Here is a 10387-nt window from a genome sequence, read left to right on the forward strand (position 1 = left end):
TAATCATGGGGAGAAGCATTAGGACCAAGGTGCTTTGTGATGTTAGCAGCTGGCGGAAGAAGGCTCTCAACTACTTTCGTTACCTTAAGTTTGTCAGATATGGTACTATCTGTGAGGGGGAATTCAACATTGTTCCGCCACGTATCATAATCAGCTTCGAAAGTAGAGCAAGGGGTTTTCTCCAAGAAGGGCCTTTGCGTGACCTTGAGAAGGCATTTCATTGTTCTTGATGACATCCTCAACTACTACTCTCTGTACTTCAGGTGTAGTGAGCTGTTCAGGTGGTAAGTAGATAGTGGTTTTTCTGTGCGAGGGAGTCACCTCTACACTTGGAGAGGATGAGTGAGAGCCATGCTCAGGCGAGTGGGTTGAACCACTGCCCAATTTAACAGGACTTTGATCCTCAATGATGGTTGGTTCATCTCGGTCTGTGTCACTAGTGAGCTGCGGATTTTGACTAGGCACTGATACATTCGGTCCTACTGTGGGGTTACTCTCAGTGGACTTCTTCATTTTGGCCAGCTCATCTAGCAAAACCTCAAAATCTGCACCACTCAGTTTGGCAAGACCTTTTAGTTCAGTTAGGTAAGAATGGGTTAAACATGAACCCCTGTCTGCAGCATACAGCGCAGACAGAAGCTGGATATGATGGACAACACTTGGGTTACGGCTTTGTCTTTTGCAAGGTAAGCTATCCTTAAGGAACTGGACTGGTTCACCTGATTGGAACTCCACAATGGCTGTGTTTTTAAAATGTGCCTCTGTGCTAGTTATTTTAATTACTCTTCCAATAGAACCAAACTACCCTAAGTAATCAATAGGGATGGGTACTGGTATCCGGTGCCATAATGGCACCGGTTCTGACATAAACGGTAGTAACCAGACCGAAAAGCAGCGCACATTTCGGTGCTTTATTTCAGTGCTTTTTTTTCTTGAGATGTCATACACTTTGGATTCTAGCCAATCATTTTACGTTTCCGAGGATAGTAGGCGGGCCCAGGTACGTCGTTCTTTTAGAGCAGAGCTACAGATTAAAAATGCCCAAGGCGAAGCGGTCAAAAGTCTGGCTGTACTTCACAGCAAAAGATGCAAACTCAGCAGCCTGCAACAAGTGCTTTAAGCCCCACGCCCCCGGTACCGCGAGCAAAAAGGAGGAGATCACGTTTAATCGGTTATAACACGGGTGAGAAATATAAGTCCAGACATGTGTGGTATCCACAGAAACCTCTGAATCTCAGCTAAAATGTCATATAAACCATTTCTACAACCACCAAACTCAACGAAAACAAGCCATGATTTAACAAGCAGTTATGTAAATGCTCACAAGTCCGCTAAACAAACAAGGCGAACCAGAAATTCTCCAGACTTCATGTAACCGGCTAAAGAAAAGCTGGTTATCTTCCAGAGCTATCACCAATTCCAAACACCAAGTTTCACCACACTCTGACCAAAATTCACTGAATGAGCCGCAAAAGAAGACCACAAAAACACACAGCGGCGCAAATGCGCTAAGACAGAAATTGGCTTACCGTCCAGATTTCCTCCGTTATTTTCGCCGGTAGCCATGTGATTATCAGCAGTTACTACGCCTACCTAGCCGCATCAGAGTCGTTTTCTGTGAACAACCTCCATTTTAGACCCACCTATAGACACGTGACTGGACAGACGTCACATGCAGTAAATTTGGGCTCACGTGGGTTTTGGCCTTGGAACGTCTGATTGGTTGAAGTAACGTGAACGTGGCATCGTTACTGTGACTCTATTGGCTCAAACAATTAAAAAGAGGTGTCAATCATGCAAATTGACCAAAAGAAACCAAAGTTACAGCCCCTCAGAGTTTAAAGGGCCAGAGGCCAATTAAGCGCTCCATGGCAGAAAAGGCCCATTACCATGTAAATGTATGGTTGATTCTTCAAAAACGTATTTTTAAAAAAAAGCATTTTTAGGCATGTTAATAAAATTAATGTCTGCTCTTAAATACCTAAAAAAATCAACTGGCATGGTGTCCAATTGTGTGCCAGAATTGGACATTTTTGTACAACATCTGGATATTCATGTATTGACAGCGCTGTAATTTTTCACTGTTTCACTTTAAAAACATAAATCTTTGCACAGATGATGTTTATATGTTGTTACGGTTCTTATCATTTTGCAGAAAAAAAGAGACTGCTAAAAATAAAAACATGAGAGGTTTTTGGACGAAGTTTGTGTTCTCCATTCTTTAAGCACCGGTTTGAGCACCGTTTAAGCACCGGCACCGTTTCAAAAGTACCGATTTGGCACCGGTATCGGATAAAACCTAAACGATACCCATCCCTAGTAATTAATAACCTCATTGTCAACCTCATCACCTGTTAACCCTCCTACTAGGACAGAGTTAGGTACTTTGACACCTTCAGTTTGGATTACATCCATGTTGTCTTATTAGTCCAACCCAGAATGTCATGGACAAATGTAATGATTTGACCCAAAATGCATGAAAGCACCAGTTGCTGAACTTCCAAAAATAAAAGGAATTAAACCTCCTGGCTGGCTCGCCACATTTGTGTAGCACCTCTACTCAGGACCAGTACACTTTCACTTCAAATAGAGACCCTAGACATCTTACTAGGTTCAGAAGAAGGTTTTGTTTTGGAGACTCACAAAAGGAATTGGCTTGGAAATGAACAACTGAGACCTTTATTGCCTCAGTACCATTCATAAACATATACAACACAATAAACCAAACTGCACACTAACAGTGCATTTCAAAGGTGAATAGATATAAAGCAGAACAAAATAAAATAAAAACACTCAAATGAAAGACTTATACTGAATTGTATCAGAACTCTTTTGAATGAATAAAACTGATGGAAGTGTTCCCGTTGTGAAGTTTGAATTGTCCAGTCTGAATTGTCGTTGAAACCCAAACAGGTGTACTGTAGGGGAATTGTCAGTGTGCAAACCCTATTATCTGGGATAGGGCTTGTCTGAAATACAGGGATGCTTGAATCAGTTTCTCAGGCAAATCCCACAATCCGATCGCATGGCTGGCCACACCATTTCATGATCATCCAGGATCTCATTTGGGCTGTTCTCGACGCCAGTGGTTCTCCAGAATCCTTTCTAGTAGTTCAAAAAAACCAATCTACACAAATAGTGCAGAACAATCAATTTCTTTCCCATCTTGTGTTCTTAACATGAGCTCATTAACTTATTTTCCAAATGTATTAATAACAAATGGCATTCCATTTAGCTTTACCAAGTTACAAGAGTTACAGTAACTTGTTTGTACCAGTATCAACTATTTTATCACAATTATATCACAATAAAGAACATCAGCAGCTTAAACAGTAATGTAAACAGTCATCGCAATCAAGGTGACATTCATCCGTAAGGCTTACAAGCAAATGTAACTTAATTCACAGTGCAAGTACTATTAAACTTGCAATATGCTCATTTCTATTAAGACCTAACCATTCTAATATAAACAGAGCTAGTGCTTCTATCTGAATACCTCCCCGATCGGAATATGGTTTCGTGGGGGTAGGGTAGCTAACAGCTATTAGCAGCTAGCATCGGCAGTAAAACACCTTTAGCTCAAAGCATTCAACACTTATAATAACTGTAAAGAATAACAAGAAAAGTAAAACAACACACCAAATTTGATGTTTTTTTCCAAAGGTTTCTGAGCTGAATCGGCTAGTGAAATACATTATTCAACTTAACAGGTAGCTAACAAAAGGCATGTGACTCACCAGGATATTCCAACACAAATAACTCGACAGACGTTATTCCCTTTGTGGTCAGAGTTCGGGGCCTAATAAAAGAGTAGCTTATTAGCATTTATACGTAAAACAATCTGGTCTCATTAACCGGGTTGCAGCATTGCATACCAAGATAGTTTTCGGTGAGCTCTGACACGCACTTGACCGCCATCAGAGAGGGAAGATCTCACAGGAAGAGACAGGTAATGCTTCCCGCGCACTAGACACACAGTTGTCAGAACACAAAACTGCATTACAGCGCCCCCTTGTGACAATAACAGGCTATAGCCTTAGATAACAAAAAGGGATTTTGCAGCCCTGTATTTCACATGGGTTACACTATTATCTAACAGTTCTCAGCCTGTAATTTTGTACTTATTATATAAGTCTGGGACATTCTGTTCAGTCTCCTTTGGCCCAGGAAAATTGCATCCTGACTTTAACTGGTTATGATATGCAAGCATGTTTGGAAATCCCTCTGCAGTTCTGCATGTCAGTCTCAATAATTCAGTTCAATCAGAGCCAAATTCACTCTTTTAACCCATTATTACATGGAGGGCCAAGTCTTAATGAGCACTATTGCACTGTATATATTAAAAAAAAATCACTAAATGAACTTTATTTAATCATTATATTCTTAACATGCTCCAACTCTCCACCACTTGACCTTAGACCCGAAGAAGATTCTCGGATGAGAGGTGAAACATCTTCAAGCAATTTAAAGAAGTCCAGATTTTTAGGGTCTGTTGCAGAGTGAAAGTTTTTCCACAAAGGTCACATCGAAACTCTTTCCCACCTCCACAGTGACGACAGGGTTCAGAACTGGATCCATCTGTGTCGCTCTGCTTCTAAACAAAGATACAAAGACAGTGTAAGTCAGGGAATTCCTTCAGCATTTTAATTCTGAAAGTGGCCTGAAATAAAGAGCATCTCTGCCAATGTCCAATTATATTTTACTGTTTACATTATAACACTCAGCTTACTGGGCTACAATGAATGTCTTTGATGTAGAGGAACTGCAACAAGCACTGGAACCCTGGCTGCAAACAGACTCTCACCATACTTTGACGACATTTAAATAAAACTCACAGACTATTAAAAGTAAGCTGATTCTGAGGGGGTCAGGTGGGATACACTGATTGGTTTTAGTTAGATGACCCTCCTGTTGTTCAGTTAGTAAATACAAGTAAAATGGATTGATTCTTATAAAGCACTTTTCTACTCTGCCTGAGCACTCAAAGTGCTTTATACAACACGGTAAAGCACTTTGCATGCTAGAGTAAAGTGACCTGGTACTGAGACTCAATAAATGTCTTTGTTGTATAGCAGGGGTAGGCAATAGGGCTGGGCGATATGGCCTAAAATTCATATCACGATATAATTTGAAGCATGTGCGATAACTATATATATCACGATATATTCTTTTCTTCTGTATAACGTATTTTCCACACTATAAGGCACACTTAAAATCCTTTAATTTTCTCAAAAATCGAGAGTGTGCCTTATGTATGAATTCTGGTTGTGCTCACTGACCTTGAACCGATTTTGGCGTGCAGAAATCTGTTAAAAAATGTTTTAGTACAACTTTGGTAAGCCTGCTGATGGACTGCTTGATGGATTGTCAGAGCATTACGGCTGCCGTAGTGAGGAGTAATCTGGGTCCAAAACTCTGTCACCTTCAGGTCCCAAAGTCAAACGAACACTGAGAGTTAAAAACAGTCTAAATTCTTTCATCTTTAATTAAATCATCAGCATTGCTGCTTTATCGGGTGTAACAATTAAGTTTAACATCCATGCAAACATGAAAACAGAATTTATTAAATTTAACGGAGTTAGAAGTTAACAGGAAGTTAGCTCGCTAGTTTATACCTAAACATTTCATACCATGTTCTGACTGAGAGATTTTTGAAACTAATTAAAACGTACAGCTCTGCTACCACTTCCAACATAAATGAAGACAGAAAACTAAACAGCAGTGGCGTTTGCAGGGTTACTGAAGTTGGACTACCTGGTATATAATGTTGTGCTACGTGATTGCTAGCGACACAGCTATGTTAGCATAACATTAGTACAGTGAAGCTGGAGGATGAACAGCAACTTTTTTTCCACTCGATAAAAGTTAACGTGAGGGATTCTGGTGGTCAGGGACAAATGCAATCGCATAGCAGGATGCTATACACGGGCCAAACTTCAGTCAGGAGAACATAATTTACTGATGATAATGGTTGTAGCCACTGTGATACTTTCTACCAAAACAGGCGCAGCTTGATGACATCATCAACATGCGCTATCGCGATAGAGCGATATAGTCAAAATCTCTATCGTTGGCCAAATCTATATCGTTTCTATCGTATATCGTTTATATCGCCCACCCCTAGTAGGCAACCTTTCTGATGATGAGTGCCATCTAAAATTTCCTCTAAAGTCAATGTGTCATCGCAACCATTGCATTAACAATAAATTTAATAATGCTGCATATCAACAGTTACATAACTGCTAAGTGCTACATAACTTTGCACTTTTGTTGTAATGAAACAAATTTCCCACCTGTGGGACTTATAAAGGTCATCTTATCTTACACATTATATAGAACAACTTTATAGAAATATATTTGCTATATTTCAAAAAACACTTTTTATCCATAAAAAGAACACCATAACAGCAAAGGAACTATACAAACAGAAAATGCAGATACTATTTATGGTCTCCTCACAACAATGGTAAATGGCCTGTATAAGAGTTGATCCAAACAGTCAGTCATAAATAAGAAGATAACAATATAAATGCATACCTCACAGTAACTGCACTTGCAGTTTCTTTCTGGTGTGGATCTGTTGGTGTTTTTTCAGGTAACGTGGAGCTTTAAAAGTCTTATCACACAGGTCACATTTATAAGGTCTCCCCACAGTGTGGGTAAACATGTGGTCTTGTAAGTCTTTATATTTCACAAACAGTTTCCCACACTGATCACAGCAGTAAACGTCATGTCCAGTGTGAATGCGGAGGTGAATATTTAGGCTGCCTAGCCAGTGGAAGGTTTTTCCACAAATGTGGCAGCTGTACGCCTTAAATCCGGAGTGGATAACTTGATGACGCTGTAAGAGGCCACTGTGAGTAAAAGCTTTACCACACTGATCACAGCTGTACGATTTAACTCCACTGTGGCTCAGTTGGTGTCTTTTTAAGCTTCCAGTCTGGGTAAAAGACTTTCCACACAAGTCACAGCTGTACGCTTTAACTCCACTGTGGATGAGTTGGTGTGTTTTTAAGCTTCCAGTCTGGGTAAAAGACTTTCCACATAAGTCACAGGTGTACGGTTTAATTCCACTGTGGATGAATTGGTGTCTTTTTAAGCTTTCAACGTGGGTAAAAGATTTCCCACACAAGTCACAGGTGTACGCTTTAACTCCACTGTGGACGAGCTGGTGTCTTTTTAAGCTTTCAGCGTGGGTAAAAGATTTCCCACACAAGTCACAGGTGTACGCTTTAACTCCACTGTGGACGAGCTGGTGTGTTTTTAAGCTTCCAGCGTGGGTAAAAGATTTTCCACACAAGTCACAGGTGTATGCTTTAACTCCACTGTGGGTGAGCTGGTGTGTTTTTAAGTTTCCAAGGTGAGTAAAAGATTTTCCACAAAAGTCACAGGTGTGCGCTTTAACTCCACTGTGGATGAGTAGGTGTGTTTTTAAGTTAACAGCCAAAGTAAAAGATTTCCCACACAAGTCACAGCTGTACGCTTTAACTCCACTGTGGATGAGTAGGTGTCTTTTTAAGCTTTCAGCGTGGGTAAAAGGTTTTCCACAAAAGTCACAGCTGTACGCTTTAACTCCACTGTGGATGAGCTGGTGTGTTTTTAAGTTTCCAGGGCGGCCAAAAGTTTTTCCACACAAGTCACAGCTGTATGCTTTAACTCCACTGTGGACGAGCTGGTGTGTTTTTAAGCTTCCAGCCCGGTTAAAAGATTTTCCACAAAAGTCACAGGTGTATGCTTTAATTCCACTGTGGATGAGTTGGTGTCTTTTTAAGTTAGCAGCCAAAGTAAAAGATTTTCCACACAAGTCACAGTTGTATGGTTTAACTCCACTGTGGATGAGTTGGTGTGTTTTTAAGTGTTCAGCCTTGGTGAAACCCTTCCCACACTCATCACAGCTGTATTTTTTCTCTCCCTTTCTTCTGTGAGGTTTGTCGGCCTCCTGAGAGCGCTGACTTCTCGCTCCATGTTGGTCCTGCAGTGACAGAGATACAAACAGAGCAGTGAGTGAAATACAGTCGTGGAACAAACTGAAACTCCATTAGTGGAATCAAAGAGTCAACAAACACATTGTAGGTCTTTTACCACCTTCTGGTTATATTATCACATTTCAATGATGTGCTACAATGAGAGTTGTAACGTGCACACAGGTTCAATAACAGTGATATTTTTGCTCACCTTTTGGGTTGAAGTCATTGTTTCCTCTGCAGTGGCTGAGCTGAGTCTAAATGGCTCGTCTCCTCCTGATGATCAGCTGGAACAAAAAATATATTTATATGTATTTCATCCTTGACAAAAAGAAGCTGAGATGGAAAGCTCAAATCCACTCAAACTAAATGTCTTCAGTCAGTGTGTCAGCCTCCAGTTAACAACAGTGGTGAAAAACTGCACTAATGAACCTCCACTGACTGAGTAACTGCAGTTTGGTGCTTCATTTGAACCTCAGATTTAATTAAACTGGATAAAAACTCTTCAAAACAGAAGGTGAGCTGATAGTAAGAGGGTCATCATCTCACTCTCCATCAGGATTCTCAGACCATGTCATGGTTCACTTGATCCCTGCAAACAGGCACAAACTGAAACTCTCTAAAGCTTTTGTGAAGACACTGAAGCAGTGGACTGATGAGGCTGTGGAGAATCTGCAGGTGTGTCTGGACTGCACCGACTGGGAGGTTTTCAGGATTGTTACCAACAGTTTGGATTATTATAGAGATGCTGTGACGTCCTGTGACATCAGCTTCTGTGAGGACAGCTGCACAGCATCACACACCAGGGTGAGTTAGAATAATGACCAGCTCTGGTTCACAGCTAAGCTAAAGGAGGCTGAGGCTGGAAAAGCAGGGACAGAGACAATTTTAAAGTTCAGGTTTAGTGAGGCTAAGCTCCAAAAACTGTTTACAGCTAACGACTCTGCTTCTGTCTGGAAAACACTCAGACAGCTCCTGCTGTGGATTCTACCAACAATGACCTGTTACTCCTCCACCCAAGAACTTCAACACCTTCAGCAACCCCCGTGATTATAAAACATGGCCTGGACCTGATCACCACTTCACAGTCTCTCCATCCTCCATGGGTCCTCTCTCCACCTCTCTCCATACATGAGAGATGTAAATAGAAATAGAACCCCACACAAAGCTATATGTTGTTTTTAAAGTGCTACATAAATAAATTATGGTTTGGTAAAGCAGCTGGACCAGACTCAGAGTCTACGTCATGAACCACAAGTGGACAAAACCCCTGTTTTCTGTAGACAAAACAAAATTCAACATTCAATACCCAACAGGATTAAAAACATTCTTCTTCTCCCAAATCACCAAGAGCTGCACATTAACCACCACATTATATTTTTATTCTCTGTGCTTTCAAATATGAACTTTCATCTCTCTTTCATTAGTTTTTGTTAACATCACTTTACAGCAGCCAGACTCATTAAAATGAGACTTTGTAGGAGTTCAGTTCCTCTCATGTGTTCATCCACAGCAGCTGGACAATAAAGTTTATTGTGACCCTGATACTGCAGCAGATCGCTCTGATTTCCTGTTATCAGCTGAAAAACAGCTGCAGGGACAATGAAAAGACTTTTCTGCTCCAACTTCTCCCAGCATGCTGAGCTAATGATTAGTTGGTGTTTTTCTCCAAACACTCTCTCACTCTTCTCTCAACGTGTTCACAATAAACTGTGAACAGACACCGAGGAGAGCAGCAGAAGACCTCATTCAGGAGCTAAACTCAACATGAACTGAACTCACAGTAAAGTTAGCTCGGTGCTTACCTTTAGATGAGCCCACAAACCGAGAGAAACTCCGTGATGAAGCTGGAACTCTTTCCAAACACAGGAAACAGATCAGGGAGCAGAGACCCACGTGGTTCACGCTGATCTCAGCTACGATCCAGGAGACAAGGGTGGGCAGATCGATGCAGATATCGATCCAGACGTTGGTAGTGGTATATGATCGATACTTTAGTTTGTTTCTCTCTTCTAAGTTCACTACTTAACTCCCGTTTCATGACAAAGCAGCTCTCTCTGCTCGACTCCTCTCCTGCTAACACACTTTGCTCCGCCCCCTTCTTCTTCTTCTTCTTCTTCTGTATAGAGTTTACTGGCGGTTGGCAAACAGCAAAATGGTGCATTACCGCCACTAACTGGTGTGGAGTGTGTACCGAAATGACAAAAAATAAATAAATAAATAAAATTCTCCCGAACAAATGGGTCTGCCTTAAAAACCAAAATACAGCCTGATAACTTTCACTTCACAAATCAATCAAGTCCAAATTCACTTCCATATCGTCCAGCTTTTTGATCAGTTGTCTCCTTTCAATATCATACCTCTGACAATTCAATAAAACATGTTCTATTGTTTCCTGTTCGCTACTGCAGTCACACTCCCCT

General features: G+C 40.9%; 1 long non-coding RNA gene across 1 annotated transcript; it reads right to left on the minus strand.

Annotated features, from left to right (window-relative positions):
• Positions 1–2710: 2710 nt before the first annotated feature.
• On the minus strand, positions 2711–10049 carry LOC134634428 (uncharacterized). The gene is made up of 4 exons (XR_010573813.1): positions 9770–10049; positions 8176–8251; positions 6538–7972; positions 2711–4594 (listed from the first exon to the last, which is right to left on the minus strand). It is a non-coding gene; the product is annotated as an uncharacterized LOC134634428 (long non-coding RNA).
• Positions 10050–10387: the final 338 nt, after the last annotated feature.

The sequence above is a fragment of the Pelmatolapia mariae genome, linkage group LG9 (assembly GCF_036321145.2).
Source record: "Pelmatolapia mariae isolate MD_Pm_ZW linkage group LG9, Pm_UMD_F_2, whole genome shotgun sequence".
Taxonomy (NCBI): domain Eukaryota; kingdom Metazoa; phylum Chordata; class Actinopteri; order Cichliformes; family Cichlidae; genus Pelmatolapia; species Pelmatolapia mariae.